The sequence below is a fragment of the Mandrillus leucophaeus genome, unplaced genomic scaffold, assembly GCF_000951045.1.
Source record: "Mandrillus leucophaeus isolate KB7577 unplaced genomic scaffold, Mleu.le_1.0 Scaffold40, whole genome shotgun sequence".
Taxonomy (NCBI): Eukaryota; Metazoa; Chordata; class Mammalia; order Primates; family Cercopithecidae; genus Mandrillus; species Mandrillus leucophaeus.
The window spans coordinates 4,834,208-4,861,017 of NW_012104254.1; the positions used below are offsets into that span (position 1 = coordinate 4,834,208).

The window sequence follows — 26,810 nt, forward strand, 5'->3', positions numbered from 1 at the left end:
AAATGGAAGGCTTATGGATCTGATTCCCTGATAAGGGTTTATAACAGGTAGGTTGAGTGTAAGGGTGTCATGTGGTTAGGGAGGGATATTTGCCTTAAAATTATCCAAGCCGGAGCAATTTAGGATGATGGTAAGGTCCTGATGTTGTTGGTAGTAAAAATGTCTCTGGTTTTGTTGTTTCTTACATAATATTCATTTGATGTGTTTTTCTAACCCTTGGGGGGAAAATGAATTTGGTGAGGAGCATACATACTATACTGTATTTAAGTCAGGCCAAATATACTATCATTCAGGAAGGAAAGAAAATCCAATTAAACTAGATACTATGCTCTTTTAGAGTGATTGATCTCAGAATGTGAAAGTGTCAAAATATGCATCTTAGAATTGATGAAATACAGTGTATATATTATTGTATAGTACATAGAACACTGAATGATACATTTATAATCAGAACAAAAAAAATCCTTAGATTTATAGTCAGAAAAAAAGACTTGTAGAGATTAGAAAGATTAGGGATTACTTTGAGGCTATGAAAATTGATAATTCTTTAATTTCAACTGTCAGATATATGTTAGTGTTTAGAGTACTTTTCAGCTTTTTTCTATTAGAACATCCGAAAGTTCGGGAACAGAAAAAATTGTTAATGAGAAGTTTTAGTTTATCACTGAATTTTAATTTATTAATGTCATGTTTATCTCCATTAATTTGATTAATTTTTAAAAATTAACTTTTCCCTCACCTTATTAACTTCCCTGGGTTATTAGAAATATGTAAAATATATACATTGTTTCAAACACATATACTTGTTTAAAATGCAAATACTCATCTTGATGGATTTGCTTTGGCTTTAAATCTTTAGATCACTCTATCTTATTCATTTGACCCATTTGACTCTTATAAGTGTAGTAGGTGCTGAGGGATGTATTGGTGAGTAAAAACAGACATGACCGTTTTTCTCGTGAGCTTATCCAGTGGAGGATATAGACATTGAATAAAATGGTCACATAAATATTAGATGTCTTTCCAGTTGTGTACAAAGAGAAAGGAATATGTGTGTGAGTATGCAATGTTACCTTGAGGAGGTGACAGTTATGCTGAGAGGTAAAAGCTGAATGGGAGCGAAGCTGGCAAAAGGAGGAAAGGAAAGATTAATTATTCAGAGTAAATGGTTTGTTTCAAGGCCCTATGGTGGAAAGGAGCCTGCTGCCTTAAGAACTGCCATGGTGGATAGAATGAATGATGAGGAGTAGGAGCGATGGAAAAGAGCCCAGGGATATAGTTAGGGATGTCATTAAGTTCATCATATTAAAGATATCCATCTGAAATGGCTTAAATATAAAGAATTTTATTTATTTATTTATTTGAGACAGAGTCTTGCTCTGTCCTCCAGGCTGGAGTGCAGTGGCATCATCTCGGCTCACTGAAACCTCCACCTCCAAGGTTCAAGCAATTCTCCTGCCTCAGCCCATCCAGTAGCTGGGATTACAGGGGCACACCACCATGCCAGGCTACTTTTTGTATTTTTAGTAGAGACGGGATTTCACCATGTTGGCCAGGCTGGTCCTGAACTCCTCACCTCAAGTGATATGTCCACCTTGGCCTCCCAAAGTGCTGAGATTACAGGTGTGAGCCGCTGTGCCCGGCCTAAATATAAAGGATTTTAAATGGACAATTGAGGTGGGGATGGAGGCAGATGAAATTGTTCCAGCAGCTTATTTTGCAATCACAGTATTCAGTTGAGTTGCACTTTTTTTTTCCATGAGGCATTTTATTTGTAAATATATGTATTACATCCCTAGAAAAAGAATCCCAGGATTTTCCCTCCTGTGTGTTTTCCTCTTGCTTCTTCATGGTACATGATGCCAGCTGAGGTTGTCAGTACAATGAAACCAAACTGGCGGGATGGAAGCAGATTATTCTGCCAATTTTATAGATCTTTGAGTTGCACTCAAATCTGGGGCTGATCACTCCACACTTGTTTAGCCGGCCTGTGAGGTTCACAACAATTTTCCCAGCTCTGTGATCATTAAAGATTTCAAATTCGCCAATGTAACCATACTTCATCATCACACTGAGAAACCGGACGATGACTTTGGAGCACGGCCTAATAAGCACCTGGCGTTTGTCTCTCCTTTCTGCATTGTTGATGCTCTTGAGAGCATCAGCCAGGACATTCATGCGCACCATTGTGGCGGCGCGGAAAGATGGCAGAAAGGGAACGGGAGGGGAGAGCGCAGGGAGTTCGAATTGCACTTTTAATGTTTTAACCAATCAAAATGGGCTGAGCACGGTGGCTCATGCCTGTAACACCAGCATTTTGGGAGACTAGGGTGGGCAGATTGCTTGAGTTCGAGACCAGTCTGGACAACATGGTGCGACTCCTGTCTACCAAAAATACAAAAAATTAGCTGGGTATGGTGGCGCGTGCCTGTGGTCTCAGCTACCCGAGGCTGGATTGGGAGGTCTGCTTGAGCTTGTGAGGCGGAAGTTGCAGTGAGCCAGCGTCGTGCCACTGCACTCTAACCTGGGTGGCAAAGTGAGACCCATCTCAAAAAAAAAAAAAAAAAAAAGGAAAAGAAGGGAAGTAAAAATGGAGTAAGTTGCCAATAGTTTGAATTTTCATTTTGTATAAAACTATATTTCCAAGATACTGATAATGTTTTCCCTAGATAATGTTTGAGCATAAACAATATAGAATACTTTTTTTTTTTTTTTTTTTTTTAAGAGTCAGGGTCTTGCTGTGTTATCCGGGCTAGTCTTGAACTCCTGGACTCAAGCAGTCCTCCACCTTGGCCTGCCAAAGTGCTGGGATTACAGTCATGAGCCACCGTGCCCAGCCAGTAATGTATAAAGCTTCTTTCACACATAAAATGTATTTGCCCAGGTGTGGTGGCTCATGCCTGTAATCCTAGCACTTTGGGAGACCTACGCAGATCACTTGAGCTTAGGAGTTCAAGACTGGCCTGGGAAGCATAGGGAGACCACATCGCTGCAAAAAAAAAAAAAAAAAAAAAAAAAAAAATTCGCTGGTCTTGGTGGCCTGTGCCTTGTAGTTCCAGTTACTTGTGAGACTGAGGCGGGAGGATCACTTGAGCTCAAAAGTTGGAGGCTGCAATGACTTGTGATTGCACCACTGCACTCCAGCCTGGATGACAGAGCAAGATCCCCTGTCTAAAAAAATTAAAAAGATTAAAAGAATCTATACACATTACTTAATTTGTTTACCCCCAAATAACATACGCGCCCACCCACTGGGGTTTGCTGCCTAATGTAAAGGTATTTCAGATCGCTACCCCCATTAGTCATTTAGAGTTCTCGCTAAAGTTTTATTTTCAGTAGTTTTGTTGTTTGCAAAGTGTACTAATGAGGACATGCCAGATAGTAGAAATAATGAAAGATTATTTTCTTGTTTGAATATGTGCAGATCTGGAGCTACTGTAGTTTTTTAAAGTATATTTTTGAAGTTACTGTATGCTAACTCGTAACTATGGATTCAGCTATATAAACAGGAGTTTATCTTTCACTAAACAAGTGCTGCTGAGGTGAAAGTTAGGTCTTATTTTGACACTTAAAAATATAACAACTGTCAGGATTTGCATGAGGAATTACAAGAGCTCATCTTTTTATTCTGGTGGTTTTTTTTTAATCAGAAAAGCTTTGTGAGAAATATTTTTATAGTACAAGTGAATGTCTGCTTATTAAATTTAATTTGAAAACAGAATCAGAGTCTTCGCTTATTGGAGGGTCACTTATTTTTCTTGCCCTAATTTAAATCCTTGGAATACTTTTCCAAAAGAATATCGGTTCTTCAGTGATAGTAAGGAGCTGAAAAAAAAGATTCAAAGCCAGGTGCAGTGGCACATGCTGGTAATCCTAGCTACTCAGGAGGCTGAGGCCCGAGGATTGTTTGAGCCCAGTAGTTTGAGGCTGTAATGTGTTATGATTGTGCCTGTGACTAACCACTTCACTGTAGCCTGGGCAACAGAGCGAGACTTTGTTTCTTTAAAAAAAAAGAGACAATACTGATTCAAGAATGATCTAATAATCTGCTGTCTAGGTGAAACTTTACGTGTAGCTAATTGAAGATTCCCATCTTGTGTGTAAGCCCAGTTTGCCCCAAATGTGGACTAATTTTATATAGCAGGTAGATGCAGCATTAAAAAATTTTCTATACACAATAATATGGATGAATCTCAAAATAATTATGCTGAGTGGAAGAAGGCAGTCCAAAAAAAGAGCGTATACTATGATTCCATTTATATAAGATTCTAGAAAATGCATACTAATTAGAAAGCAGATCATGGTAGCCTGGGGGAGGAGTAGAGAGAGGGATTATAAAGGGCTGTGAGGAAACTCTTGGAGTGGTGGATATGCTCATAATCTTGATTGTAGTGATAGTTTCACAGGTGTATGCATATGTCAAGACATGTATACATCTGACTACACTTCTTGTACATTTTATTTTATGTCAGTTTCACCTCATTAAAGCAAAAAAAGTGGGAAAGAAAACTTTTCTTATACTGTTCCTTTTAGGGGAGCTTTGTTTGTACTCTGTTTACTTTGTTTCAGCAGTGTAAGCGTTGGAAATAATGTCATATTTTTAGATAATAATTAGCAGGTTGGTGCAGCTATTTGTATTGATTTAAAAATGAAAATAGGGCCGGGTATGGTGGCTCATACCGGTAATCCTAGCACTTTGGGAGGCTGAGGCGAGTGGAGAGATCTCATCTCTAGAAAAAAAAATTAAAAGGAAAAATAAAACCTGATTATTTATGAGCCTTAAAATTTTGTGAAGAACTTTGGGTTTTGGTGCAATTATAGTGAAATTATTTCTCTCTCATACATCAGTCTTGGAAGTACAAAATCTTTTCAGTTACAGAATTTGTTAAACTTGTTTCCAAAATACAGTTGACCCTAGAACATACTGGGATTAGGGGAGCTGAGCCCTGCACAGTTGAAATTCGGATATAACTTTTGTCTCCTCAAAAACGGAACTACAAGTAGCCTACTGCTGACTGGAAGCCTCACCAATAATAGAAACAGTCAATTAACACATATCTTGTATGTTATATATATTATATTCTATATTCTTAAAATAAAGTAAGCTAGAGAAAAGAAAACATTTTCAAGAAAATCGTGGCCAGGTGCGATGGTTCAGGCCTATAATGCCAGCACTTTGGGAGGCTGAGGGAGGAGAATTGCTTGAGTCTAGGAGTTTGAGACCAGCCTGGTCAACATAGGGAGATTCACATCTACAAAAGATAACATTAGCCAGCATTGTGGCATGCACCTGTAGTCTAGCTACTCAAGAGGCTGAGGCAGGAGGATTGCTTGAACCCAAGAGTTTGAGCTATGATTGTGCCACTGCACTCCAGCCTGGGTGACAGAGTGAGACCCTGTCTTTAAAAAAAAAAAAAAAAGAGAATATACATTTACAGTACTATATTGTATTTTATTGATACTGTCATCTGTTTACAAGATGAATTGTTTATCTGTAATGGCAGTAACCCCAGGTGCAAACCTCAGTCTATGGTCCATATCAAGCAATTCAACTTTTTCTTATATTGTCAGTGACTTTTCTCTTCTCTGCTTCTTGGGAGCATTTCCAGCATCACTAGTAGCACTTGGTATAGGTACCATAATGTTACTTTTTATTTTATTATTATTGTTTTAGAGATAGGGTTTAGCTCAGTTGCTCAGGCTAGAGTGCAGTGGTATAATCATAGCTCATTGAAGCCTGGAACTCCGGGGCTCAAGTCATCCTCCTGCCTCAGCCCCTGTAAGTAGCTAGGACTACAGGTGTGCACCACCATACCCAGCTCATTTATATATATATATATTTTTATATATATATATATATACGTGTGTGTGTGTGTATATATATGTATTTTGTATTTTGTAGCGATACATACATATATATATGTATATGTATATGTATATGTACATATATGTATATGTATTTTGTATTTTGTATTTTGTAGCAACAGGGTCTTGCTGTGTTGCCCAGCCTGGTCTCAAACTCCTGGGCTCAAGCAGTCCTCCCGCCTTTGCCTCCCAAAGTGCTGGGATTGCAGGTGTGAGCCACTGGCCCGGCTTATGTTCTTCAACATTTATAGTATTGCGACCATGATGAAAAATATTAATATGCAGGAACCTTGAGGGATCACTTTTTACAGCAATACACAATTTACTGGAGAAATGAACTGCTCACGTGGTGATTAATGTCTCACAGTGTTTTAAGATGAGGATACTCGCAACACTCAAGCGTATCCCAATAGCAACCGGAGGTGGCTGTGAAATAATTATGGTAGTACAATATGGATTACAGTTAATTTTATGCAGTTACAATTTTATACTGCATTTTTAGTTTATTTACATTTCCCTTAAATGTGAATGGTTCCATGTATGGTCTATAAGTGTATCTAAGTTTTGATAAATTTTAACTTTTTATAATAGATTTGTGTATATCTTACAGTAGTAAGTGATAAAATAGACAAGTATCTATGTATATTTTATGCATGCATGGCATACATAGTTTTTTCTTTTTTTCCCCATATTTCTAGGCTACATGTTTCATCTACATGTTTTTTCAAATTATTGCAAATCTTCAAAAAATTTTCCATTATATTTATTGAAAAAAAGTCTGTGTGTAAGTGAATCCTCGAAATTCAAACCTAAGTTCAAGGATCAACTGAAGTATTTATTGACAAGTTTATTAGTAAATTTGTTATATAAAGCATTTAAAAATATTTGTAAAGTTCAGGAGTGTACATATTTTATTTTACAAATTGTCGTACAGTAAAGTAGACATTTTGGGTTTACAGTTCTATGAATTTAACATGCTTATAGATTCATAAAACCACCACAACAGTATGGCTACAGAACACTTTCATCATCCCAAAAACTCCCTTCTACTCACATTCTTTTATGGATCTTTTAGGTGTGTTTAAATTCCGGAATGTTCTTTTCATTCTTGGTGTTTTGGAAATATTCCTCTTATTTTCTTCCAAAGTTTACTTTTTAAAAATTCTTTTTATTTATTTATTTTTTTGAGACAGTCTTACTCTGTTTCCCAGGCTGGAGTGCAATGGCGTGATCTTGACTTACTGCAACCTCCACTTCCAGGGTTCAAGCAATTCTCCTGCCTCAACCTCCCGAGTAGCTGGGATTACAGGCACCTGCTGCCATGCCTGGCTAATTTTTGTATTTTTGGTAGAGACAGGGTTTCACCATGTTGGCCAGGCTGGTCTCGAACACCTGACCTCAGGTGATCTACCCACCTCGGCCTCCCAAAGTGCTGGGATTACAGGCATGAGCCACCGCACCCAGCCCCTTTCTAAAATGCTTAACAAAATTTTGTGTTAAACCAAACTAAATTTTGAACTAATGGGCAGAGCTGCCTATTTCTGAAATGTATAAAGAATTTGATACATTCCAGACATTTTACTGTCTGGAAAATACAGGATAATATGAAAATGGCAAGACTCCTGTGTTTGTTAAACTTTTCCACCCAAGAGCCCTAACCACAAAGGATAAGGAACATGATGACTTTTGGTACGTGGTGTAGTGCTACACACTTTACTTCAAAGAAAAGTTTTTAGAGTCTCATGGTTTTTTTTTCTTCTGTATTTCCAGCAGTCTCCAATTTGAGAGGTAGGATCTTAGGTTAAGATATAACCCTAGGGCAACCAAGAGGCATATCTGACCAAACTACTAAGTGCAACTTACAATAATAATAATGAATATTTTTATAGCACTTTGCTTAGTTAGTACTGTTTATTTATTTATTTTTTTGAGGCAGAGTCTCTCTCTGTTGCCCAGGCTGGAGTGCAGTGGTGCAATCTCGACTCACTGCAACCTCTGCATCCTGGGTTCAAGCTATTCTCATGCCTTAGCCCTCTGAGTAGCTGGGACTACAGGCGTGCGCCGCCATGCCTGGCTAATTTTTGAATTTTTAGTAGAGACGGGGTTTTACCATGTTGGCCAGGCTGCTCTCCAACTCCTGACCTCAAATGATCCGCCTGCCTCAGCCTCCCAAAGTGCTGGGATTACAGGGGTGAGGCACCGCTCCTGGCCTTGCTTTATTTTTAATGATACATTATTGGTTTTTTTTTTTGGTGAATATAGGTTTTAAATTTCAATACTTTTTTCATTTTTTATATTTAAAACACTGTGGTAATATATACATAACATAAAATTTGCCACTTTAATTTTAGGTATAGAGTTCAGTGGCATTAAGTACATTCACATGTACTTTTAAAAAATTACAAATGACATTGCTAGTGAATACCCTTTTTAAAAAAACTTTTATGATAGATTTTTCTCTTTCATCTTCAATAAACAGAATCATGCTCAGATGAAATGGCCTTCCAAAGATTAAATACAGGAGAAGGAAATAGCAATCATATTATAGGAAGCAAATTCTTTTTAAATTCATACATACAGTAACCTATCTGAAAGCAGCATGTGTTATTTGAAAAAACCACTAACTTTTTCTCTAGGGCTCCTTGAGCCAATATGACTTCACCAGTTTTTGGAATCAATATAACTTACTATTGCTGGATTTTTAAATATTTGAATATGATGAAGCTATTGATTTCACCAAATCCTTAGCCTTTTTTTTTTTTTTCTTTTGACACCTAAAGATCACTGACTAAGATTCTTAACTTTTTAAAGCTGTCGTTAGAAGTGTTGAAGTTAGATTTCAACAGGAAGCTAAGACATTTGTGTGTTACTTGAAGGATATCACCTTTGGTGGTATCACTGTACCTACTGTCAGGCTATTCACGGATCAAACTTGTTAAGGTTTCTCAGTAAGTACTTAGAGATATGATTTTGGAGACTAGAAGCAAGAGTGCTGCTTTCTGAGCTATGGAACAGTTTTCTTCCCAGTTTAGAAACGTAGTAGAAGGGTCTGATATATGGGACTGGTATATAATTAGTTATAGTTGTGGAAAACAAAGTTTCAAGTATGATTTATTTTCAGCTAAGTTTGCATGTGCATGTATGTGTGTATGTGTGTTTGACGGTGATGGTGGGAGTAGGGGATATATTGCCTTATTCTTTCCTGAGTTCTGGTCACCCATTGTTATAGTTAAATTTTCTGCCTGTGGATTGAACTTTTTGTGTGAATTTCAGTCACTATACTTTTTCTCGTTAGAGTGTACTCTTTCTAGTTATTAAAAAGAAAAGTGAACTGTAAAACAGCCTCAGGTAGATCCTTCAGGAGCTATCCAGAAGAAGCCGTTGTTATCATAGGAGATGACAGCTCCATGGGTGTTATTGCCCCTGAAGACCTTCTAGTGGGACAGATGTGGAGGTGGAAGACAGTGACACTGATGATCCTCACCCTGTGTAGGCCTAGGCTACTGTGTGTATTTGTGTCTTAGTTTTTAACAAAACGATTTAAAGATAAAAATAAAATTTAAAAAATGAAAAAAGCCTATAGATAATATAAAGAAAATATTTTTATACAGCTGTGCAATGTGTTTGTGATTTAAGCTAATTGTTATTACAAGAGTCCAAATGTTAAAAAAAATCAAAAAATTTATAAAGCAATAAGTTATGGTAAGCTAAGGTTAATTCATTATTGAAGAAAAAAAATTAACATAAATTTAGTATAACCTAAATGTACATGGTTGATAAAGTCTACACTTGTCTATGGCAATATTCCAGTCATTCACATTCACTCACCACTCAATCACTGACTTAGCCAGAGCAACTTCTAGTCTGTAAGTTTCATTCATGGCAAGTGCCCTATACAGATATATGACATTTTTGTCTTTTATACTGCATTTTTACTGTACTTTATATTTAAATATGTTTAGATACACAAATACCATTGTGTTACAGGTGCTTTCAGTATTCAGTACAGTAACATGCTGTACAGGTTTGTAACCTAGGAGCAATAGGCTAGACCATTTAGCCTAGGTGTGTAGTAGGTTATACCATCTAGGTTTGCATAAGTACCCTCTATGATGTTCACATAATGATGAAATTGCCTGAAGATGCATTTCTCAGGTGTATCCCCGTTATTAAGCAACTCATGTCTGTAGTTGGCAGTAGTACTCAATAAGGCAAGACTGATTCTAAAAACAGCACTGTTTGCCTTTGTACCAGTGCTGACCAATGGAAATATAATAAAAGCCATAAATGTGAGCTACATATGTAATTTAAAATTTTTCTGATAGCCACATTAAAAAAAGTAAAAAGACACAGGTGAAGTCAATTTTAATAATATTTAATGTAACCAAAAATATTATTTCAGTATGTCAGTATGGACTAGCCATATTTCAAGTACTTAATATCTTAATAACTTAATGGTACTTAATAACTTGTGGCTACTCGCTGCAGTATTGGACAGCCAAATCCTGTACTATAAGCATAGAAAAAAATTTCAAAAAGATACATTACACTATTGATAGATTTCTGAAAAATAGAACTGGGGTAGAGGGAGAAATGGGGGACTTTTATTTTTTATTTTAGACCCTTTGCTTTTAAAAAAGTGAATATGTATTATTCTGATTTTTAAACATGAGGAATTTTTCATTTTAAATACCAGTTTTGGATATGATGTGTACAAATGATTCAAATATAATTCTCAAGAGTTCTGCATTAAAACAATGATAGGATGATTTTGGCTTAGAATGATGTGATGTATGGAGTTATCAATAATGTATTTCTAAAATGTTTGCTTTTTAAGCCGGGATAATCATGGTGGTTCTACCAGGATGGTTTAGGTAAGGGGTTTACTCTCAGATAATGAACTTAGTGGGTTCTGTTGTTAGAGAACTTACTTCCTCGATTGTTCTCATAGTATTATGTTTGTACACTCTGTTCTACCGTAAAGTGATATTCTAAGAAACGTTAGTGGAGAGAGAGAGAGAGAGAGAGAGAGAGAGAGAGGGAGAGGGAGAGAGAAAGAGTGTGTGTGTGTGTTCTAGGGAGGAGGAATGGAGGCTGAGGGAACGGAGGGCTGCCCTTACCTCTTTGTCCTAATAACAAATGAATTTCTTTGCACACAACTGCCTCTTCCCTATTCTGTGTATTCTTGGTGAGGGAATATTATCCAGCTTCCGCCTTCTACCTCAGGAGTATGAGGTGGCCTTATCTATCCTCTGCCAGGTAGAGCCAGGAAGTGGCCAGTTAACTTAAGCTGGACTTAGAAGGATGCAAAGCTGGAGGGAACATCATTGAGAATTCAGTATTTCATTTCATATGGCCTCTTCTTTTTCAAAGGTAAGAATGATGATGGAGGAAGAAGCGCAGCCTTTTAAGTAGATTTCAGCAGTCTTACTGTCTTTATACCAGTTGTTTTAATATACACAGTGCAGAATTACCTAAACAAAATTCTTTTCTTGATTTGTCAAAGCAAAGGAAAACCTATGCTAGTTATGCCATCCACTGTTGTTTGATATAATCAGTAGTCATCTACTTGCTAGCAAAAAGCATTCCCTTATAATAGATTTAACTGTATGCAATTTAGGTACAAAAACTTGTGTTTTAGAAAAAATGAGGGTCATTCTATAGTACATATAAAATTATGATTTAATTATGTGTTTGCACCCCTTTCCCTTATACCTTATGAGTAGACAGTTTTGATTTTATCAGTTTTGCACTCCTTTTGATTATAAATGACCAAACAAATGCTATTACTTAAAAAAATTAATTGTAACTTTGTAATATATATTACAAAATGTATATGTAATATATAAAAATTCTAAATGATATATGCCTATTTTTAAAAAACAGGAAATAATTAAGGTTCAAAATAAAATTTCATGTTTGGCCCTGTTCCCAGTCTCCAGAAGTAACTGCTTTTCCTTGTTTTTCAAATCAGAAAGGATATATGCTTGTTTTCTTCTCCTGATTTCATGTGTAGCACATGTATGTTGTACAGCATTCATTTTCAGTAATTAAAATATGATAGATATAATGTAGAAAGTGAAATCCTATGACATCTCCTGTCAGTTTTGGAGCATATGCCTTCAAGTTTATTTTTATTCTTGAATATATCTTAATGTAAATTGTTGTTAATTTTTTCCCACAAATAGAATAATTCTGTATATACTTCCTTGATGATTTAATTTTATCTTTGATACAATTTTTTAATCTTTCCTTGTCAGTATTAATACTTCATTTTTTAGCAGCTATACAGATTTCATTATATGGATATATCATTGGTTAATAGTTCCTTATAAATGTTTATTTTTATAAACAATTCTGAAGTGAACATTGTTACACAGAACATCACGTTATACTTTTGCAGACTTATGTGAATAGTTCTGAAGGATAGATCCCAAGTGAAATTACTATTCTAAAAACGTATCAATTTATAATCACATCAATTTATTTCTTCATTTAGAAAAATTCTACGATCTTCACTTTTACAGTCTTATCAGGCCACCTGGGAGGGGGCAGTGAACCAACATTATTATTATTTTTTCTTTAGAGCCCAAGATTCTATTTGTATGCAGCTACCAACAGAGTCTCTTTTGTCCCCAATTTCTTGGATCTCCTTATCTTAAACTGTTCACCTCTGCTTCAGCCCGAGTTTTTAATCTCTCCCTGCTCCTTTGGAGTTGATGTTGCTTGCTGACCCTTGATTTGGGTCATTGGTCAGCTAGCCCAATGTGCCCACTCTGTGTGCCCAGGAAACCTAGCCCACCCCAGGATTCTTGGATCCTTTCATTTGCTTAGAAAAAAAATTGGAAATTATGTATACTTGGGATATGAAAAACAGCATGTGATAGGTGCCAGATGAATGGTACATAAAATTAGTCACGTATCAGAGAGGGATAGAAGTTCTAGAAATAGTTTGGGTCAGGTTATGTAGATACCAGGGTGAAAATACAGAATTATTTTTATGAGTAGTAGAATGTATTGATTTTTGTGCTGGCAAGTGTATAGCTTCGTAAACGTTTCAGGAAATGTATTAGATTTGAAGAAGACTAAGATGGGTGATTAGTGAAAACATTGTTTTATTTGTTTATTTATTTATTTAGAAGCTGGGTCTCATGATGTTTGTTGCCCAGGCTGGTCTCGAATTTCTAAGCTCAAGCAGTCCTACTGTCTCAGCAGTAGCGGAAACAGCAGTCATGCACCACCATGCCCAGAGAATGCATTGTTTTAACAGTCCAAGTTAGAGGCCTCAAAATAGAAAGGAAGGGACAGACTTGAAAAACATAGACATGAGTATAGAGTTGATGGTAGTGTTTTTACTAACTTTATGCAGTTTTTGTGTATTGTCCATTTATCTGATGCTCTGAGACATTAAAGCTATTGTCCTTTCTGCCAAAGTTCTGAGAAAAGAACCTGACTAAGGGAATAGATAAGAAGTTGTGTGTGTGGAAGTTGGTGATGGATATGCATGGAGGAGGGAGTACAGATACATAGAGTGAACAGAGCACAACTTATGCTGATAGTAACATTTGTGAACATCAGGTTTGGTGGGAGAGCTTTGATTAAGAGGGAAATGTGTAATCTACTCTCAGCTGTTAAAATTTTCAGTTTGACTCCTGTGTACTGCTTTGCTCCCATCACATGGTAAATTGATATGGGTGACCATAAAAAAGCTTTAACACTGAATTTGGTTTTGAAACATCTTGGACAGACCAAGCCCTATATTCTTCTGAGGTGAGAGAAAGACTCATGAATAGCAAAGAGGTTGCTACATGGTATGTTGTATAGCTGATTAGAGAGGCTCATTTTCAGAGGCGCATTTTTCAGAGGGAGGAAAATTCATACTTTCCCTTTTTTGGGCAAAGAAGTTGAGGGAAAGTAGGAATGTAGGCCTTATAGTAGACCCTTGACCTTTTCTAATTTAATAATAATGGTTTGGATTATTTTTAAGTGATTCTGAAGATACAGGACATGAAATTTACTTGTAATTTTGCTGACCCATGAATTTGAATGGCTAGAGCTCAGAGGCTAATTAGCCAAGTGATCATAGCTGATGATTTTATTGTTTTCTGTGCATCCTTCTCCCAGCAGTAACATCAACTTTTTGCTGTATTTATAAAGTCATGGATGATAAAGGTTATAGGTGAACTGTATTTATGAGCCTTAATGTCCTTTGCAAATCTAAATAAAGTGTGCAGATTTTGGAACATAGAAATGTATTACAGTCGTCCCTCGCTGTATGTAGGGAGATCAGTTCCGCAACTGCCTGTATTTTGCATCGGGCCAATACTGTATTTTCTGTCCATGTTTGGTTGAAAAAAGTCTGTGTTAAAGTGAACCTGTGCAGTTCAAACCTGCGTTGTTCAAGAGTCAACTTTACTTATTTTCTCTCACAATGATATTTGCAATGTTAGACTTAAGTTTTTTTAGCCAATAATTTAATTTGTTTGATTTTACTTTTCAATCTTTATTTTCCTTAAAAGAGTCTATTTTAGTAAGTAGAGCATATCAATTTTTTGAATAACTGTACTGTACTGGTTTTGATGTCACTCTTTATTTTGAAAAATCTATACAGTTTTATAGTTATTAGAAAAATAATTCCGTCTCTTGCCCCCGTCTCCCCAAATGTGATACTCACCATTGACTGATTTCACTTCTCCCTTGGCCTTCACCACTCATAGGCTGGTCCGACAAGTTCTTAAGGAAATAGAGCTAACATCAATCGATGTAGGTGATTTTTGTGCAAATGGTTAGAATTTTTGGCTAGGAAAAATAAAAGCCCTTATCCTTTCTCCTTATTTATTAATGGCAGATGTGACTTCATTCTGTTTTATATTACTGTCCCTCTGTATCTGTTTGAATTTCATATGTTTAAATTGCTCAGGGCTTTAAAAATAAGATTCCAGAGAGCTACTTTAGTTTTGTTATGGGTGTTTGGTTAAAAAGAGATGAAGGTGGCACTGATGAAAAAATAGTTTCTAAGTTGCCTTTTTAGTTTATATGGAATTGTAGCCCTTAAGGCATTACAACTTTATTGAACTGCTAAATGAGAAGGTAAAAATGCCTTCATTTAATTGCTGCCCCCCCAACTTAGGTTAAGTTAGGTGTTGTTTATATGTCTTGTAAATCACCTTTAGTAACCATGAACATAAATTACTGTTTTCAAGAGCCCACCTTCCTCCCCAGTAAGCACATCATTTAAAAGTTTTAAATGAGTCACACATTTTTGCCTAGACACAAATTGCCAATATAAAGCTGTCTTTGATTGTATCCTAAAATAATGGAGTTTTTTCCTTGGGTCCTGTAATTTTCTTTTTCAGCAGTATTTATTAAATTACTCTAGTATTGGATTGCAGTAAACAATCTGACCAAAAACCATATGTTTTCTTTGTTTCTTCAGTACAAATTCAATGGGTTAAGTAATTATGCAGTGGTTCTCATCTACATATACAATGCATTCTAATAACCAACTTCTGTTTACTGTGGAAAATATTGCAGCAGTAGGAAGCAGTTCCTTCTACTTTGCATTGTAATACTGTGTGAAGCTGTGCAATCTACTGGCTATTTACAATTTAATTGCATGAATATATCCTTATATTCATTCATGGTGGTCTTATATCTAAGTGATTGGTGATTGAGGCATTTGTATTTTTTTCTGGAATATCTTTTCTGACATGTTTTTGAAGGTCTTGTTTCCTGTCCTCTCTGTCCAAAATAACTGACTGTTTGGGTTCTTTTAGAAACTCTCATATCGAAATTCCTTAGGGATGTGAGGGCAACGTTTAAGGTACTGGAAAATCTCTTGATCTTTAATGATCAGTTTTTGTTTTGTTTTGTTTTGTTTTTTAAGAGATGAGGTCTCGCCATGTTGCCTAGGCTGTCCTCAAGTTTCAGGGCACTAACAATCCTCCTGCCTCAGGCTCCCGAGTAGCTGGGACTACAGGCTTGTACCACTGTGCCCAAGTTAGCGCGTCAAGTTTGAACCTCATTTTTCTTGTCATAATGCTGTCGTTATAAGTTAAAAATGTAAGTATTAAGACTGACTTGGTTTTGAAAACAAAGGCATTCATTATTATATGTAACTTGAATGAATGAAATCAGTTGAGCATTTGTGTTTTATTACAGTGAATCTTCATTTCCTTATAACCTGTCCTTTTGCAAATTTTACATTGATGTCTTTACTGCCTTTACACCACTCATTGCATGCCAGATACAGTTTTTCTATGTCAGTGACTTGTAATTTTGAGCTTATGACTTGGTAGTACCACTTGCTAGCCCTGAGAGTTGAATGAAAGGCAGGGCTATAGGGCTCTAAGGCTCTACGGGCTGTAGGCTGTGTTGCAGCACTGGTCAAAATAAAAGTTTTCTTTCTCTGCAATGGTAATGTCAGGGCTTCCCCTCAGAATCCCCAGACTGTCCATGTGCCTGGAATTTGTTTGTTCAGGGCCATGGTGTCCCCCTTGACTGGTCCATCTTCTCCCACTCCAACTCTGTCTTTGCTGTCGTTGCTAACTCTGTGGCAGGAAGGAACATTACCTGGTTGTCCTGGACTTGACTGACTCAACTCTTGCCATAGTATAGTACCTAAGGAAGACCCCATTGAACCAGCAGAGATTTAGATATTTTGTACTTCTCACAGGTAAGAGGTTGGGTCAGGGAAGACGGTCTTGTTCCTCTTCCCTGGTTCTGAGATGAAAAGGACAACTGTATCCACCTTCTGTTCAGTTCAGTTGTGAAGGTCTTCTCTTTCATTCCAGGTTGCCAGATGAGTAGAATAAAAAACTAGGGATTACTTTATAGATTTCTGGGAATAGTGGTTTTTATCTTCCAATTAACTCAATGTTCAAATATGTTTTTTAAAAGTATTAGGTGTGAAGGTGCAGGGCAGGTGTCTTGAAATCTTCTCTGCCCATTTTCCTAACTTGTTTTTTTCCGCCATTTTTGTATATATGGGCTGAATTCTGATTTGTGTATTGTAGGTAACAGTTTCGTTTGGGAAAGAACTCTAAATTGAAATTATTTTGAATATCATTTTTAAAACAATTGAAGCAGTGTTATATTCAGGATAACAGCTGTACCAGGGGTTGATGACTTTTAAAGAACTGAGGAAGATATACCAATAAGGAAATTTACTATACGTGATAATTTTTTTTATTTTTATTTTTGTAACAGAGTCTCGCTCTGTCACCCAGGCTGGAGTGCAGTGGTGTGATCTTGGCTCACTGCAAGCTTCACCTTCCAGGTTCACGCCATTCTCGGAGATCAGTTCCGCAACTGCCTGTATTTTGCATCGGGCCAATACTGTATTTTCTGTCCATGTTTGGTTGAAAAAAGTCTGTGTTAAAGTGAACCTGTGCAGTTCAAACCTGCGTTGTTCAAGAGTCAACTTTACTTATTTTCTCTCACAATGATATTTGCAATGTTAGACTTAAGTTTTTTTAGCCAATAATTTAATTTGTTTGATTTTACTTTTCAATCTTTATTTTCCTTAAAAGAGTCTATTTTAGTAAGTAGAGCATATCAATTTTTTGAATAACTGTACTGTACTGGTTTTGATGTCACTCTTTATTTTGAAAAATCTATACAGTTTTATAGTTATTAGAAAAATAATTCCGTCTCTTGCCCCCGTCTCCCCAAATGTGATACTCACCATTGACTGATTTCACTTCTCCCTTGGCCTTCACCACTCATAGGCTGGTCCGACAAGTTCTTAAGGAAATAGAGCTAACATCAATCGATGTAGGTGATTTTTGTGCAAATGGTTAGAATTTTTGGCTAGGAAAAATAAAAGCCCTTATCCTTTCTCCTTATTTATTAATGCAGATGTGACTTCATTCTGTTTTATATTACTGTCCCTCTGTATCTGTTTGAATTTCATATGTTTAAATTGCTCAGGGCTTTAAAAATAAGATTCCAGAGAGCTACTTTAGTTTTGTTATGGGTGTTTGGTTAAAAAGAGATGAAGGTGGCACTGATGAAAAAATAGTTTCTAAGTTGCCTTTTTAGTTTATATGGAATTGTAGCCCTTAAGGCATTACAACTTTATTGAACTGCTAAATGAGAAGGTAAAAATGCCTTCATTTAATTGCTGCCCCCCCAACTTAGGTTAAGTTAGGTGTTGTTTATATGTCTTGTAAATCACCTTTAGTAACCATGAACATAAATTACTGTTTTCAAGAGCCCACCTTCCTCCCCAGTAAGCACATCATTTAAAAGTTTTAAATGAGTCACACATTTTTGCCTAGACACAAATTGCCAATATAAAGCTGTCTTTGATTGTATCCTAAAATAATGGAGTTTTTTCCTTGGGTCCTGTAATTTTCTTTTTCAGCAGTATTTATTAAATTACTCTAGTATTGGATTGCAGTAAACAATCTGACCAAAAACCATATGTTTTCTTTGTTTCTTCAGTACAAATTCAATGGGTTAAGTAATTATGCAGTGGTTCTCATCTACATATACAATGCATTCTAATAACCAACTTCTGTTTACTGTGGAAAATATTGCAGCAGTAGGAAGCAGTTCCTTCTACTTTGCATTGTAATACTGTGTGAAGCTGTGCAATCTACTGGCTATTTACAATTTAATTGCATGAATATATCCTTATATTCATTCATGGTGGTCTTATATCTAAGTGATTGGTGATTGAGGCATTTGTATTTTTTTCTGGAATATCTTTTCTGACATGTTTTTGAAGGTCTTGTTTCCTGTCCTCTCTGTCCAAAATAACTGACTGTTTGGGTTCTTTTAGAAACTCTCATATCGAAATTCCTTAGGGATGTGAGGGCAACGTTTAAGGTACTGGAAAATCTCTTGATCTTTAATGATCAGTTTTTGTTTTGTTTTGTTTTGTTTTTTAAGAGATGAGGTCTCGCCATGTTGCCTAGGCTGTCCTCAAGTTTCAGGGCACTAACAATCCTCCTGCCTCAGGCTCCCGAGTAGCTGGGACTACAGGCTTGTACCACTGTGCCCAAGTTAGCGCGTCAAGTTTGAACCTCATTTTTCTTGTCATAATGCTGTCGTTATAAGTTAAAAATGTAAGTATTAAGACTGACTTGGTTTTGAAAACAAAGGCATTCATTATTATATGTAACTTGAATGAATGAAATCAGTTGAGCATTTGTGTTTTATTACAGTGAATCTTCATTTCCTTATAACCTGTCCTTTTGCAAATTTTACATTGATGTCTTTACTGCCTTTACACCACTCATTGCATGCCAGATACAGTTTTTCTATGTCAGTGACTTGTAATTTTGAGCTTATGACTTGGTAGTACCACTTGCTAGCCCTGAGAGTTGAATGAAAGGCAGGGCTATAGGGCTCTAAGGCTCTACGGGCTGTAGGCTGTGTTGCAGCACTGGTCAAAATAAAAGTTTTCTTTCTCTGCATTGGTAATGTCAGGGCTTCCCCTCAGAATCCCCAGACTGTCCATGTGCCTGGAATTTGTTTGTTCAGGGCCATGGTGTCCCCCTTGACTGGTCCATCTTCTCCCACTCCAACTCTGTCTTTGCTGTCGTTGCTAACTCTGTGGCAGGAAGGAACATTACCTGGTTGTCCTGGACTTGACTGACTCAACTCTTGCCATAGTATAGTACCTAAGGAAGACCCCATTGAACCAGCAGAGATTTAGATATTTTGTACTTCTCACAGGTAAGAGGTTGGGTCAGGGAAGACGGTCTTGTTCCTCTTCCCTGGTTCTGAGATGAAAAGGACAACTGTATCCACCTTCTGTTCAGTTCAGTTGTGAAGGTCTTCTCTTTCATTCCAGGTTGCCAGATGAGTAGAATAAAAAACTAGGGATTACTTTATAGATTTCTGGGAATAGTGGTTTTTATCTTCCAATTAACTCAATGTTCAAATATGTTTTTTAAAAGTATTAGGTGTGAAGGTGCAGGGCAGGTGTCTTGAAATCTTCTCTGCCCATTTTCCTAACTTGTTTTTTTCCGCCATTTTTGTATATATGGGCTGAATTCTGATTTGTGTATTGTAGGTAACAGTTTCGTTTGGGAAAGAACTCTAAATTGAAATTATTTTGAATATCATTTTTAAAACAATTGAAGCAGTGTTATATTCAGGATAACAGCTGTACCAGGGGTTGATGACTTTTAAAGAACTGAGGAAGATATACCAATAAGGAAATTTACTATACGTGATAATTTTTTTTATTTTTATTTTTGTAACAGAGTCTCGCTCTGTCACCCAGGCTGGAGTGCAGTGGTGTGATCTTGGCTCACTGCAAGCTTCACCTTCCAGGTTCACGCCATTCTCCTGCCTCAACCTCCCAAGTAGCTGATACTACAGGTGCCTGCCACCACGCCCGGCTAATTTTTTGTATTTTTAGTAGAGACGGGGTTTCACCATGTTAGCCAGGATGGTCTTGATCTCCTGACCTTGTGATCCGCCCGCCTCGGCCTCCCAAAGTACTGGGATTACAGGTGTGAGCCACTGCGCCCGGCCACCTATGTGGTAATTTTAAATGTAGAACAACAGTCTTATGATTTTAACACCATTTTAGGTATGACCTGCTGTTTATATACTTATAGTGCAATAATGGGAAGGGAATCAACTGAGTAATAGGGAAGGGAATTTATTAATGTTAGGGGGCCAGAAACTTTATGGTGATATCATTTGATTCTCCTAGGAACCTATGAATTTCATATTATTACCCCATTTTAGAGATGAGGAAACTGATTCTCAGAGAATTTAAAAATTTGTCAAAAAATCACACAGCTGCTAAGTGGCAGAATCGAGATTTTTAGCAAAATTTCTATCTTTCCTGCTCCTGTATATCTATTTCTTAAAGGTGTTTTTTTATTAATATTATATCTTAAAATATTTTTCTTGTTTTGGAATAGCTTTAATATTAATAATAGCTTTAGTGAAGGAATAATATTTCATTGTATCAATGGTATACGATTTATCATTCTCTAATTGTTAAGACAGCTGGATGTTTTCAGTTATTTTGCTATTATAGGTAACTCTTTAGTGACTGACTATCCATTTATATTTTTACCTTTATTAAATTTTTCCTTATAAAATTTTATTGGAGATAAATTAATGAATCAAAGATTAGATTTCTCTTTTAGTGGCTCTTGTTATATAATACCATGTTGATTTCCAAAAGGATTTATTAAATTTGCTTTTTAAAAATAATTACTGGCTGGGCACACTGGCTCACGCCTGTAATCCCAGCACTTTGGGAGGCTGAGGCAGGTGCATCACGAGGTCAGGAGTTCAAGACCAGCCTGGCCAAGATGGTGAAACCTCGTCTCTACTAAAAATACAAAAATTAGCTGGGCGCGGTGGTATGTGCCTGCAATCCCAGCTACTCAGGAGACTGAGGCAGGAGAATCGCTTGAACCCAGGCAGCAGAGGTTGCAGTGAGCCGAGATCGTGCCATTGCACTCCAGCCTGGGCGACAGAGTGAGACGCTGTTAAAAAAACCAAAAAATTACCATACTCCATTTAACCAACTGTAAATATAAAATTGTACAGCATACATAGGGAATAACTTAAAGTGTATGTATCTCAGTAAAATAAAATAACAAAGCATCTATTTACCCTATCTAGAGTAAAATGGAGGAGCTGGGGAACCATCATATGGAAACAGCTGGAGAAGGCCCAAGAATAGAACTGTTTCTAAAGCTGATAGAGCCTGGGCACAGTGGCTTCTGCCTGTAATCCCAGCAGAGGCTGGGAGGCTGAGGCGAGAGGATCGCTTGAAGCTGGGAGTTCGAGATTAGCCTGGGTAATAAAGCAAGACCCCGTCTCTTTAAAAAAAAAAAAAGATGTTAGCTAGACAGTAGTGACAGTAGTTAGGAGTGAATGCACTTGAATTTGTTAGGGTGATGGTTTGTACCTGGTTTGCTGTAATTGGCAGGGTGTTGCAGTTAATCTTTACGAATTGAATTTGATGTAAATTAAGATCAAGCTATAATTTAAATTTGAATTTTAATCCCTCTTTGTTATAATCCCTTTCTGTTCTCATCAGCCTTTCTTTGCTAACATTGTAATTCATGGTGAGAGAATTTTAAAGTTTGCTTCATTTGATTTAAGAAGCATAAGGACACTGGCCTATTTTACTTGCAAATAGAAGGTTTATACTGAATATTTACATACAAGGATCATTATGTTTTAAACGTCACTGTGTTTTTTTCAGTAAATGACATATTAGATCGCATTTTATTAAATCTAGAAAAGAGGACAAAGTTGGTGTTATTTCAGGTAGTAGAGTTACAGATGGCTTCTGTGAAAATATGTGCACATTTATGCACAGTTGACCCTTGAACAACATAGGGGTTAGGGATGCTGACCTCCTGCTCAGTTGAACTGTGTGTAACTTCTGACTACCCAGAATCTCTACTGTTGAGCAGAAGCCTAACCAATGACATAAACTGTTGATTAACACATATTTTGTATATGTGTTATATACCATATTCTTGAATTAAGCTAGAGGAAAAAATATTAAGAAAATCATAAGGAAAATAACTTACAGTACTGTACTTCTGATACCATAGGTTCGTATTATCTGTTTACAAGATGAGTCTTCTGAAATGGCAGCAACCACAGCTGTAGATCTCAATCTACGGTCCCTATTAAGTGGACTGTCTAATCTATGGTCCAATTCAACATTTTCTTGTAAAGTCATGACATTTCTCTGCTTCTTGGGAGCACTGCCAGCATCACCAGTGGCACTTGGTATGGCTCCCATGGTGTTATTCAGGGTTTACAGTATAGCACTAAACACAATGAAAAAAACACAAGAACTGCAATAGATCACTTTTTATTGTAATACACAATTTTCTGGAGAGATGAACTGCTCATGGGAAGATGATTAATGTCTCACGGTGTTTTAAGCGGATACGCGCAACACTCAAGCTCATCCCAACAGCAACAGGAGGTGGCTGTGAAATTATTATGGTAGTACAGTATGGAGTACAGTTAATTTTATGCAGTTATGATTTCATACTGCTTCTTTATGTTTACATTTCTCCCAACTGTGAATGGTGTCATGTAACAATCTTAAGTGCACATGTGTACATTTCAATAAATTTTTAAGTTTTTATAATTTATATATATTTTATGTTAGTAGACGATAGACTAGTGTCTGCATATTTTTATGCATTCTTGACATACCTAACTGTAAACATTTTTCAGTATTTCTAGGTTACCAGGTTCATCTGTGAGTTTTTTTCAAACTTGCAAATCTTCAAAAATTTAAAAATATGTTTACTGAAAAAAATCCACAGGCAAGTGAACCCTCTCAGTTGAAAGCCATATTGTTCAGGGTCAATTGTATTATATTTCCATGTCATTTTTATAACTACCCATGTTGGCTAAACGCAAAATGGTAGCTTAGCTTTATTGGACTGATAATGATATCCCTTAATAGTTGGTAAAAGGAGCTGTTTTACCCAGCATTTTCCCATCATCTTCTTTCTTTCCCATTGCATGATATAAATGGTAACAATGTACTTTTACTAGAGGCTTTATTTATTGAGGATTAATGTGTTATAAGCAGTATAATAAAGGCTTAATTATTACATCTATTACCTCTCAAGATTTGCATGAAGTACACACTATTATTCCCATTTTGCATACTAAAGAAACAATTCTAGTGCTTTGTGGGGGTTGTGACAGGAAGATTGCTTGAGTCTTGAAGTTCAAGGCCAGCCAGGACAACATAGTGAGACCCCCCTTCTCTACTAAACAAAAAAAAGTCATCCGGGCATGGTGGCGTGCGCCTGTAGTCTCAGTTACTTGGGTGGCTGAGGTGGGAGGATCACTCAAGCTCAGGAATTTGAGGCTGCAGTGAGCCATGATTGTGCCACTGCACTCCAACTTGGGCATTAAAGCAAGACCCAGACACTGTCTCTTAAAAAAAGACAGGTGAAGTGACTTGCTCAAGTTAGTAAATGGAAGAATTGCGAGTTTAATCTAGGATCTGTGACCTGAAACCCATCATTTTAACTTCTCTCATATTGTATGCTGTGTGCATTTTTAGTTAATTGACTATAACACTCATGGTTACATGCTTTAAGCCTTTAGTCTCCTCTACCTACAACCCATTTACTGGAGAATATCTTCGCATTCTCTTTTTGAACCTAAAATACTCATGATGATACTTTGATGCTGACAAGTAGTTCTAGGAATAGAGGGCAGAGGGCAAGAGAGATCATCTTTAGTCAGACAAGTTGTAATTTTGTTTGGTTTTTAAAGGTAGGTGTTTGGTGTAGGTTTCTTTGAAGGCAATTTATGTGTGGTGAGGGGAATATAGTTTACTTTAAAAAGTAGATGCTTACTATTAATTGGTATCAATGAATCAGTATTTTCTATGGAATTTAAACAATTGTATTTAAGGGTTACAAGATCTTGTTTTTACCAAGTGAGGATTCCGTTGAAATGCTTTACTGTTTTAAGCCTCCTCCCCTTACTCCTTGGAGATGTGGATGGGATTGATTTAAAAAAAAAAAAAAAAAAAAAGGAATTATATTGATGTTTTCTTTGGATAAAGTTGTTAAAATAATGAGTTGATTCATTAGGCTCCTCCAAAGGTAGATAATGATGCTTTCTGATTTCTTAAAAGCTCCTGGGTTTAACATTTGTTATGTTTCCATCCATTGCAGCTATCCATATTGATATTCCAGTTGTTCCAAGGGAATCTCTTCAAGTTGGTTCCTGAGCACTTTTGATGCCACATTAGTGGTCTTTGATAGCTTTCTTGCTGTCTAGTATGACCTCAACGGTGTTCTAGGCCTGTCTTTTTCTATCCTTCCCAGGTCTGGAAATAGCCAAATGTCCAAGGAGCCTTGGTTTCTTTTTCTAACTGCTATAGTCTTTCTCACTCAACTATCCTTTGTAGCTCCTTAAAAAATGTATTTTTATAAAAAAGAATGTAACTCTTCATCCACCTGTCTCCCTACGGAAAGATAGAAATATATCTTGGAAGAAATTGGTATTAATAGCCTCCAAAGCAATGGTTCTCAAATTTTTTTTATCTCAAGACTCTAAAACTTTTAAAATTATTAAGGGCTCTCAAAACCTTGTGCTTTTGTAGGTAAATGTCAGTCGGTATTTACCATATTAAAAATTAAAACTAAGATTTTAAAATGACCTATTAATTCATTTTAAAACCATGGTAAACCCATTATATGTGTACATAATATATTTTTTGAAAAATGATTACATTTTCTAAAACAAAAATATTTAATGAGACAAGTGGGATTGCTTTTTTTTTCAATAAATTCTTTAATGTCCAGCATAAGAGAAGACAGCTGGATTCCTATATCTGCTTGTACATTTAATCTATCACTGTATGTTGTTTTGTTTGATATATATAAAGAAAACCTGGTCTCAGATATGTGGTTAGAAAAGGGAAGAATATTTTAATAACCTTTCAGATAATTGTGAATATTCGTCTTTGCTACTACATCAAAACTTGACAAATAGTATCTTAAAAGTTAATCGGAATGTGGAATCTACAACTATAACTGTGAACATTCTGTACTCTTATATTAAAGTCCCTTAGTCTATCTTGTGCTTTGAATGACTCTTTTACTCCTTTGGTTGTTTGGAAAATACTGATTCTTGGTGAGTGATACAGATCTTCCAAATCTTGACACCTTATGTGATACAGTATCAAAAAATCAAATCTGTCGATATCACCACAGATCTCATCAGAAAAGTCTTTAAATATTGGGACGTTGTCAGGCTCACAGTGGCAAATGCAAATTTTCAAAAATTATAATTTTTACTTGAAAGCCTGTATCCTGCCGCCTCCCAACCCCCTACTATCTTGCCAGGTCTTATTAACTAATACTTGACGAGGAATGGAGCATTGGCTGTGTTTGAGCAGCTGCCCCCTGCTAGTGTGTAATTCAGGAAATTGGGAACATGGGAATGTTTTTGGGTGGTATGGTCTGTGTCTGCCCTGTCCTGAGCTTTCCCCTGGTGGCTGAGAGCCTGAATTTTATAATTTACAAGAAAATGGCTGCCAGATACAAAAGATTAAATAACCATAGTTTGAATGTCAGTTATTTTTTCACATAGAAATGGTATTCTACAAAAAAGTGGGTAGTTCAGTTTGCAACCCAAATGCTTTCCTTTGACAACCATTATTTTGGTGTGTAGCAGAAACATTTTATGCATACTTCTGTTACCTCACCCAGCACATTAAAGATGTGTACCCAACGGTTGAGATACAATAAAATTAATAGCCCTTACTGGACTCATCAAGGACTTCCTTAGGTGAAACTGGGATGTTTATTTTTAATTGTGATGAATACACGGACCAAGTACAGTATGACCTTGATTCATGCTAAGATACTAGCAGTTTTTCCCACAATTACTTTTGTACCATGACTACTAGTGTCAATACAGTGAAAAAGGCAAATAACATCTTAATATTATGAAATTACATATATGTAAAAAAATATATGTATATATACACACACACACATATATATGTATAGAAATTTTGAGACAGAGTCTCACTCCATCACCCAGGCTGGAGTGTAGTGGTGTGATCTTGGCTCACTGCAATGTGTGCCTCCTGGGTACAAGCAATTCTCGTGCCTCAGCTTCCTGAGTAGCTGGGATTACAGGTGCCCACCGTAATTTATGTATTTTTAGTAGAGATAGGGTTTTGCCATCTTGGCCAGGCTGGTCTCGAACTCCTGACCTCAAGTGGTTTGCCTGCCTTGGCCTCCCAAAGTGCTAGGATTACAGGCATGAGCTACTGTGCCTGGCCTAAAATAATATTTTGACCCAGAAGACTCCCAGGGGTTCATGGACCATACTTTAAGAACCCCTGCTTTAAGTTATTTGAAAATATCCAGAAGCCTATATTAGTCTTTATTAATCTGCCCACTTTCTTGTTTTTAACTTGGATTTCTTCAGTTTCTACAAGT

The 26,810-nt window shown here is 36.6% G+C and overlaps 1 protein-coding gene and 1 pseudogene across 6 annotated transcripts in view; one reads left to right on the top strand and one right to left on the bottom strand.

The window, feature by feature from the left end:
* OLA1 (Obg-like ATPase 1) overlaps positions 1-26,810 on the top strand; it is a 172,648-nt gene that overhangs the window by 25,561 nt on the left and 120,277 nt on the right. The gene's annotated exons all lie outside the window — the stretch shown is intronic.
* LOC105548054 lies at positions 1,756-2,201 on the bottom strand (annotated as a pseudogene). The gene has a single exon (XR_001007335.1). The product of XR_001007335.1 is annotated as a 40S ribosomal protein S15a pseudogene (transcript).